The 9,713-nt window shown below is 30.5% G+C and overlaps 1 protein-coding gene across 1 annotated transcript in view; it reads right to left on the bottom strand.

The window, feature by feature from the left end:
- Positions 1 to 1,619: 1,619 nt before the first annotated feature.
- The window catches only part of LOC142321068 (dystrophin-like), a 61,157-nt gene continuing 53,063 nt past the window's right edge, over positions 1,620 to 9,713 (bottom strand). Inside the window, exon 13 of the mRNA XM_075359071.1 lies at positions 1,620 to 2,764. The gene's annotated coding sequence lies outside the window, so the exon portion shown is untranslated. The remainder of the gene's footprint in view (positions 2,765 to 9,713) is intronic.

Genomic DNA, 9,713 nt, shown 5'->3' with positions numbered 1-9,713 from the left:
AAAATTTTTTATTTTAAACTGATACATATTTAGTTGTTATCCCCTTCAATATACACCCTCCTCTATCTCTACAATGCTCAATGCGAACTTTCCATTGTTCGAAACAGTGCTGGAGGTCTTCTTCCTTGAGCACTTTCATGACGCGTGCCACTTTTTCTTTCACAGCTTCAACAATCTGAAATTTTGTTCCTTTTAATGCAGCTTTGACCTTGGAGAACAAATAAAAGTCACATGGTGCCAGGTCAGGTGAATAAGGTGGATGGTCTAACAACGGGATATTATACTTGGCTAGAAACATCTTGACAGACAATGCAGTATGAGGTGGTGCATTTTCCTGATGAAGAACCCATGACTTGTTCTTCCACAATTCAGGTCATTTTTTCTTATTCTTTCATAAAGTTGAGTAAAGACCTCAAGGTAATAATACTGATTTATAGTTTGACCTTCAGGAACCCAGTGAAGGTACACAATTCCATGAAAATAAAAAAAAAACTGTCATCATTGCTTTGAATTTTGATTTGCTCAATCGATCTTTTTTAGCTCACGGTGAAGTTGGGACCTTCCAATGCGAGGACTGATGCTAGTTTCTGGATCATAAGTAAAAAACCAAGATTCATCACGTATCAGTCTTTCCAAGAAGTTTGGGTCACTTTCAATGATATTAAAAGTGTCAAAACAAAAATTTTCACAAGCTACTTTTTGTTTGATTGTGAGAATTTTAGGCACCATTTTCATGTACACTTTTTTCATGTACACTTTTTTCATGTTAAAATTGTTATGTAAAATTTGCCTTACACATCCTTTGTCAATTCCTACAATTTCAGCAATTGAATAGTTAACCAATGGTCAGATCAGATTAGATTACCCATTTTTTTAATATTATTATCCATTTTTGACGTGGAAGGGCGACCCAGGCAAACATCATCGTCAACGTCTTCTCGACCATCTTGGTAAATACTTACACCACTCAAAAACCCGTGCATGTGATAAACATTCATTGCCACATACTTTTTTTAATAAAAGATAAGTTTCATATGAAATTTCACGACAATTCTTTGCCCTAATAAAACACATTTTTTTGGCAAAACAAAAAACAGATGTTAGCCAAACGAAGGCCAGGCCAGACCAATATGCCTACAGAAATTGGAGTGGCAACAATCAAAACAGAAGGCTTCATTCTACACAGCTATTGGTCATACGAATTTGGTGCATGCACAATTCTTCTGTAGCAGCACTAGTCTTGTTATTATAATAGCCACCCTCATATCTTAAGACAAAAACAAAACTAAAAATATCTTAATTTACAATGAGATGAGATGACATTTAAAATTCTACTTTAGAAAAAATATTTAATATAAAATGATTCACAGCAAAGGGTGTATAATATAAAAGGATTTGGAAATTTTAATACAAACACTCACTACACACAAACATAATAAATTTAACTACATATAAGTTCAGGAAAAATCAAATTAACATTAAACATTATAAAAATGCTGAAATTATACAGTTTCAGAGAACCAAAACTTATTGCAAAAGATTTATGTATTAATATATAATAAAAAAACAAAAAAAAACTATAATACTAAATTGCATTGTAAAAGTAAGAATAATACTAATTAGCATTAATGAGTAATATGTCATGTATGCTTTTTTTCTATGCTAAGCCATAAAATATCAAAATATAATACACCAAAATATAATAACAAAATACAGTAAATATCCTTTATAGTGATGTCAAAGGGACCAACAATTTTAGGTCATTATAAACTATAGTCACGAATATTTAGATAGCTTAGTGGTATTACTTTAATATACTAAAGTAGGTATACTTTAATGGCATATTAAAATAGTACCACTAACTACCACATTAAAGTAGTATAATAATTATCATTAAAAATAATAATTTATTTTTGTAATAATACAAAAATATGCAATAATAAATACAAATACGATGTAACAAAAAAGGAAACTGTGACTCATTTTAACCATCAAAATATTTCTGTAGCTACAGTATAGATATACTACTTAACTGATGACTCACTTCCATCTGTCAATATAAGCAATAGAATGTTGCATTGCAGTAGGTAAAATAAGTCATAATAACCAATATGTCTCTACAAACGATGTTAATAAAAACAGTGCATAATACATTTACACATTAACAGCATACCAAACCAACCAACAGACAAGTTTTTAGTCACTATATTCGATATGTCATTACACCCAAAATCACTATTAACGATACTTACTGTATAATAAAATAAATAAACTGCCTGCCGTAAGGTCATCCACGTGGTATATAACCTGTACCCGTAAATGTAACAAAAAGATCAATAAAAAAAAACCAAACAGAATATTATTATTCCACAAAAAAAAAATAAACTGCTCAAATAAAGTCACCTTATACACTTTTATGATTTCACAATAATTCACACAAACCCTCTCATTGTATATATAACTTCTATTAGGTATAAGCTCTAACAACATTGAACTTACTTTATAGCATTGCATCTTGTGGACGGAATTCTAAATTTTATTTCAAATAATCTATTAGAAGGCACAAAAATGTAATAATTAATTAAGACAACTTATCACCACACTAGTCATAAATAATTACTGTTATCTTTTAGCAGAACTTAATGTTCTGGAAAAAACATAATGTTCATTAAAAATTTAATAAAATAGCACATGACAATTTTTGTTTTATAATTTTTTAATTAAAAAATCAACTGAATTAAATAAAGCAGCAAATATTACATACCTGAAAAGAAGGAATTAAACCATCTTTAACATAAACTAAAATTAATTCTTAAATGGAAAAATACATAAATATAAATTATGAAATCACCTCATATCATTTACACATACACACACACACACACACACACACACACACACACACACACATATATATATATATATATATATATATATATTCAAACAAGTATTATTCCTTACATTAGTAAATGAATTAGTTAACAAGATTGAATTTTAACATCAACTGTTAAAATTATTCATAAAATGCTTAAATTAATTAACACTTCAGCTAGCAAGTTACAGATGGATTGGATTCTCTAATATTCTTGGGTTGTTCATGATTTCTTTGCTGTCAAACATGATTCTTTGTAAAAATTCACATTCTCTGATTCTTGAGCAAACACTAATATGCTTTTGTGCATCTTCACAAAAAGAAATAAACAGGATTCAGAATTGAAATCTAGCTAGCCATGTATGTACCTTCACCAACCCCTAGTTGGGAAAATGTACTTGGTTGGGATAAATGATACCTATTATTCAAATTTGAATAACAGGGTGATGAAAATGGTTTGCTACTACAACATGTTGCAAATACATAAATTTTTCTCATTAGTGAGATGAGATGCTCTAGAAGTTACAATAGCTATTTTGAAAAAGTTTAGGTACCAATGCCCAAGATACAATCAAAAATATGAGATCAGATAAGATTATTGCTTATCACACATTTATTGAAAAACAACAATGGAAATTAGTGTTTTCACAATAAATCTTATCATTCAAAAATTATGTTTCTTGTATAAAGAAGTTTCTTGTTCCAAAAGTATATGTTTCTTGTATTTTTATATCAATACTTACAAACAGTGCTTCAACTGTAAAAAGCAGTTAAAAGAGTAACACATTTCTTATAAACCAGTGACAATAATTCAGATGCTAATGATAATCACCTTCAATTATTGAACAGGTTATGAAAAATATTGAAACAGACCTTCATTGTTTGGTATTCACAGTATACTAATATATGAAATCTAAAAACGTGTAAATATTCAAGATTAGTAGGCTTGATTATATCAATGGCAAAACTATCCATAATCATTTCTTTCCCAACCTGGAGTTACTGCAAATAATCCTCTTTCCTGAATATTAATGCATGAATATTTATAAATATTAGAAATCCTTAAGTTAGGAAACCACTGGCAATATTTCTCAACAACCTCAATAGTATTATCATTACAACAACCATTGATAAAAGAATATCTGCACATTCCTTGTAAAGTTCTAGAATTGTTATTTTACTACACCTAACCTGCCATACCAATTGTCAATGAAAAATAAAGAAGTACTTAACTTACAATAAAATCACTAATTAAGATTAATTAAATTATTATTTTTCATTTGTTTTAAATTTAACACCAAATTGGTGTTAACAAAGTTGTAATACTTTTCTAGGTAATAAAAAAATGATCTAAGATTTCTTCTTTGGGGTGGGGTTAATTTATGACGAAGTTTTAATATAAAATTATCATTACATGTATAAATAAACCAAAAAGTTTTAAAAATTCAAAAAAATTAGTATTTTTTTTGTCTGCTCTCCCACCTCCCAAAATTACCTTTCCAAGCTTTTTTTTTATTTTTCAACATGTATATGTTAAACGGAAGAAATTTTAAAAAAATCTCACTAAAAAATGTTCACTCAATAAAAAGTTACCTAACATTTTTTTTGGGGGGGTGAGAGGTGAATTATGAAGAGATATTTTATTGTAATAATATTTATTGGCTCTCCCACCCCCAATACTGCACCCAAAGTATTATTTTTGAGTCGTTTGCACTGCTACTATTCCTAGGAAGACAATAAAAAAATTTGGTTAAAAAATATCCAATAAATAAAGATAGTTTTTTTCAATTTTTATAGAAGAGGTAATGAATTTTGGGGACCATTTTATTTATTTTTTCTTAAAAAATGGTAAAGCTTACGCATGTACTGAGCTTAATATAAAGTGTGGGGTTAATGTTTGCAAAATCTTGAGAAAATTGACCCCAAAAAAATTAACCACGTATGTAAATACGAATATTTCCCCTTTTTTTTTGTTTTTTGGGGTCCCTGAGCCATAAAACATTGAAAAATGCAAAATGTAAAAAAACCATACAGCATTTTTTGACTGATTACACTGCCCAACAATGAAAATGTTTCAGGCTCAAAAATAGGTTATTCTTATGTATTTCCGTCTGCTGAATTCAAAGATCATCATAAAAATGACCAATTAGCTCTTACTTTGGAGACAAAGTGACATGTAATGTTTTACCCGATCTACATTTTTAGTTTGCAGGTAATTTTGTTTTTGGAGTTGCCACAGCTGTTAAATGACAAAACACAACATTCTCCAGTTGTTTGTAGATTATAAACATTATTACTGTTGCTGTGACTGTGAGTTCCATTATTGTCTGTGTTGTAATTAGTGAAGAATTTCTGTTTTTTGAGTGCTTTTGAAGTGAAAAATTTGTTAAATCAAAATACCACAAAAATGTATAAATTCAGTGAATAATTTTTGTTACATTTGTAAAGAAATGAAATTTTCATCACAGAAATGCAATCTGATACCTCTTGTGAAGACTGCCTATCAGCATTATTTTGGTATGAAAGTAAGGGACCAGGATAAGTCATGGGCTCCACATATATGTTACAACTCTTTTTCAGTTATACTACAAGAATGGGTAAAAAGTAAAAAACCATCTATGGCTTTTGTTGTGCCTATGGCTTGGCAGGAGCCTACAAACCATACAGATAACTGCTATTCCAGCTTGACTCCACCTGCAAAGGCAGGATTGTCAATGAAGAAAAGAGGAACAGTTCAATGCCCTAATTTTCAATCTGCTATTCGACCTATTCCACATTCAGAGAATTTACCAGTTCCTACTCCACCCCAAAATTATGAACTTTAAGTAGAAAATGAAGACAGTGTTAAAGAAGAATAACCCAACAATCATTCCAGATTCCATGACTCTGATTTTGATGAAAAAAATAATAAACCGTACAAATTGAAGTCAAGCGGAATTGAGTAATCCCATTCAAGACCTTGATCTTGATTTCTCGAAGGAGAAGGCAGAACTTCTAAGACTACAGCAATGGAATCTTCTCCAACGTGATGTCAGGGTCTCACAGTACAGACATCGTCATAGAGATCTGCTTTCTTTTTTTTGAGAAGAAAAACAATCTTGTTCTTTGCTGCGATATTAATGGCTTGATGACATCTTTGAATATGAATCATGATCCAACTGATTGTAGGCTCTTCACAGACTCCTCCAAGCTTGACCCTTAGAGGAAATTGCATTTGAAAACAGTATTACTTCACAACAGCAACAGTCTTCCTTCTACTCCAGTTGGTCATACAGTTCACATGAAGGAGACTTATGCAAACATGGTAGTCCTCCTAGGCTCAATCAAATATGTTGAATACAAATAGAAAATCTGTGGCTATCTAAAAGTCACTACTGTACTCTTAGGAACGCAGCTGGGATACACTAAATACTGCTGCTTTTTATGTATGTGGGACAGTGGGGATAGGAAATCACATTATATTCAAGCGGACTGGCCTGCCAGAAATCTTATTCTAGCAATAAAAATGTCATTGCTGAGCCTCTCATGGACCCAAAAGATGTTCTTCCACCCCTTCATATAAAGCTGTTTATGAAAATTTTTTTCAAAAGTATGAACCAAGGATGACAGGCCTTTAAGTACATAAGAGACAAATTTCCTACAATAAGTGATGCAATAAGTTAAGGAAGGTATTTCTGCTGGGCCATAAATTCGAAAACTTGTAAAGGACCCTGCGTTTTTTAATTTTGGAGGGGACAGAAAAGGAAGCTTGGGAAGCCTTAAAGGGAGTCATTCCTGGGTTTTTAGGCAACAAAAGAGATGGAAACTAGTCTGTTGGTGAAAGTACTTCTGCAAAAATACCATCTCAAAACGTCCCATCATTAAGGGACATGTTGCATCCAAGAACTCGGATAAAACATGTCCCTTAAAATTCATTTTCTGGACTTTTCTCTCCTAGTTACGGAGTTGTCAGTCATGAACACAGAAAGATTCCATCAGGATATCTCTGCAATGGAACAAAGATAACAGAGCTGTTGGAATGAAGCAATGCTTGCAGATTACTGCTGGTCTGTGTGTAGGGATGCTCTGGAACTCTCTTACAAGAGGAAAGCCAAAAGACAATGATTACATGACCCTCTTCAGACCCAAACAACTGCCAGGTATTCTTCCATCAATTAAGAACTCTTAGAATGTAACTGTCATTAAAAAAATTTCAAATTGACTTTCTATGTTATTGGTGTAAGTAATAAAAATTTATCATTTTCTCTTAATCTGTTAAAATAAAATACTTCCACCTATTGTATATCACAGAAACTAGAACTAATAAAACTTTTTGTTTGTCATACTCATTTTTCTCGACCCAAAATTAGTAAGATTTGACTCATTTAGTGAAGGAAACATTAAAAAAAAATTCTTTGTTGGGCAGTGTTATTATACTTTCCTTCTTACAGCATAGTTCTAGTACTATGATGCCAGGAAAGTAAAATTAACTTATCAATAAGAACTAATATGCATAGAATTAATATTCATAGTGATCTTATCATTACAGTCATAGGATTGATAGGATCTTATCCAATCAAAGGAATAAAAATATTATCATATTACAAAATATTGTAGAATGCAGAGTATAAATTTCTTTTAGAATTTAGTGGCCCCAACAACATAATAATAGATTACCAAATTAGTAATAAAATCAATTGCTACAAACAAAAAAATCATCTGCTACATCATTATACCTAACAATCTTTATTGAGAATACAATTTATTTATTCTTGTGGTGTATTTACCAGCAAAAATTTGTTTTCAAGAATTTCTTCAAAATTAAATACTTACATGATTTATAGATACAGTACTTTTATCTAATTTTTTTTTTAAATCTGAAAATTTAATTTCTTTGAGAAATTTAATTGTTGAAATCTTGTATGTAAAATTACATCTGAAATCATAAATTTACCCTTATAAATTGCATTCACGTAAGTGCAATACTGAAATTTTTCACCTTTGAAGCAAAAGATCAGATGATACAGTTTATCCAGAGCTATAGCTCATCTTTTAAGGAGTTGCAAAATTTATTACAAATTAATGGTAAATATCTGAGCATTATGTAATTTAAGAACCTGTCATTTGTGCAGCTAATTGCAAAACACAGTATATTAACATTATTAAATCTAATATGCTTTATTGTAATTACTTTTAAAAAATGAATCAATTTCCAGTTATAAAATGCATTTTACATGACTTAATTAAGGCACAAGAATAACTGTTGAATGAAAATTAATCTTCCTTACTGAAATGAGCCTGTTTGCCACAACAAACCTATTACATCTGAGTTTACTTCTCAAATTTAAAATATAAATACTTTTGAAAAAACAGAACATCAAGTACCATATTTCCATTAAAAGTAAAATAAAATTTTATCTCATAATATTTTCAAACTGTACGCACAGATAAATACTAAATCGCTCAACCTATCATATAAAATAATGAAAAGTAACTTCACAGAATTTATAAACTAAAAAATGTGTAATACACAAAATACTGTTGTGTACATAACACAATGTTATGTTTGATATTTTACTACTAAAATAATTTCTAACTGCATGAGTAGGGGCTACATAAATTAATGATTTTGTGATTTTTTTCATCAAAGAAGGAACAAAGGGATTATAAAGGAACAAAGGGTTTGCAATATAAATATATATATAATTTAGTGATAATGAAATGTAGATTGGGGTTTAAAAACCTGAAGAAAAGGTGTCAGATGAATTGGTGGAATTTAGAGAAACTTGATGAAGAGGAGGTAAAGAAGATTTTTGACGAGGACATCACAAGAGGTCTGAGTAAAAAAGATAAAGTAGAAAATATAGAAGAAGAATGGGAGAATGTTAAAAAGGAAATTTTTAAATCAGCACAAGTGAACTTAGGCGGAACAAAGAGAACTGGTAGAAAACCTTGGATTTCAGACTATATATTGCAGCTGATGGATGAACGTAGAAAATATAAGAATGCTAGTGATGAAGAAAGTAAAAGGAACTATAGACAATTAAGAAATACTATAAACAGGAAGTGCAAACTAGTGAAAAAAGAGTGGATTAAAGAAAAGTGTTCAGAAGTGGAAAGAGAATGAACATTAGTAAAATAAACAGAGCATAAAGTTAAAAAAAATGTTGGAGTACATAAATTAAAATCTACATCGATTTATAATACAAAAGGCGAAGTCGATAGGTGGGTGGAATATATTGAAGAGTTATATGGAGGAAATGAATTAGAAAATGGTTTTTATAGAAGAGGAAGTCGAAGAGGATGAAAGGAGAGAAACAATACTGAGATCTGGATTTAAGAGAGCATTAAAAGATCTGAATGGCAGAAAGGCTCCTGGAATAGACAGAATACCTGTAGAATTACTGTGGCGCAGTGCAGGTGAGGAAGCGATTGATAGATTATACAAACTGGTATGTAATATTTAAGAAAAATGGGAAGTTCCCTCAAATTTCAAAAAGAGTTGTATAGTCATGGTACCAAAGAAAGCAAGGAGCAGATAAATGTGAAGAATACAGAACAATTAGCTTAACTAGCCATGCATCAAAAATCTTAACTAGAATTCTGTACAGAAGAATTGAGAGGAGATTGGAAGAAGTGTTAGGAGAAGACCAATTTGGTTTCAAAAAAAGTATAAGGGGACAAGGGAACCAATTTTAGGCCTCAGATTAATAGTAGAAGTTAGATTAAAAAAAATAAACCAACATACTTGGCATTTATACACCTAGAAAAGGCACTCGATAACGTAGACTGGAATAAAATGTTCAGCATTTTAAAAAAATTTGGGTTCAAATACAGAGATAGAAGAACAATTGCTACATTT

This window comes from Lycorma delicatula, chromosome 3 (assembly GCF_047948215.1).
Source record: "Lycorma delicatula isolate Av1 chromosome 3, ASM4794821v1, whole genome shotgun sequence".
Classification (NCBI taxonomy): domain Eukaryota; kingdom Metazoa; phylum Arthropoda; class Insecta; order Hemiptera; family Fulgoridae; genus Lycorma; species Lycorma delicatula.
This window is presented reverse-complemented; position numbering and strand designations above follow the sequence as displayed.